Genomic DNA, 601 nt, shown 5'->3' on the forward strand with positions numbered 1-601 from the left:
TAGGGTAACGGTTGGACTTGACAATCTTAAAGGTCTTTTCCAACCTAAACGATTCTATGATTACAGTTGCGTGTTTTCAAGCCTTCCTTTCCCTCCACAAGATAAATGAAGGAAAGGAAAAAGGAAAGTCGTGAGGAAAAAAAATGTATAGGGTTCAAAAATAAGACTCACCATTTTAATTTTTTGCCATTAAAAATATTTTTTTCCTGCTTTGAAAGAACCCCAATTGTTTAATTGACCCCAATAAGGAAATGGAATTTCTGTTCTTTATAAAAACCTGATGTGCCTGGAGAAGAGGAGGCTGAGGGGAGACCTTATCCCTCTCTACAACTACCTGAAGGGGGGTTGTAGTGAGGTGGGTGTTGGTCTCTTCTGTCAGGTGGCTGGAGACAGGACAAGAGGAAATGGCCTCAAGTTGAGGCGAGGGAGATTTAGGTTAGATATTAGGAAAAATTTTTTTACTGAGAGGGTTGTCAGACATTGGAATGGGCTGCCCAGGGAAGTGGTTGAGTCACCATCCCTGGAGATATTCAAAAAGCGAGTGGACAGGGTACTTCAGGACATGGTTTAGTGGGCATGGTTAATGGTTGGACTCAATGAT

This window comes from Haliaeetus leucocephalus, unplaced genomic scaffold (genome assembly GCF_000737465.1).
Source record: "Haliaeetus leucocephalus isolate CR32 unplaced genomic scaffold, Haliaeetus_leucocephalus-4.0 Scaffold506, whole genome shotgun sequence".
NCBI classification, from domain to species: domain Eukaryota; kingdom Metazoa; phylum Chordata; class Aves; order Accipitriformes; family Accipitridae; genus Haliaeetus; species Haliaeetus leucocephalus.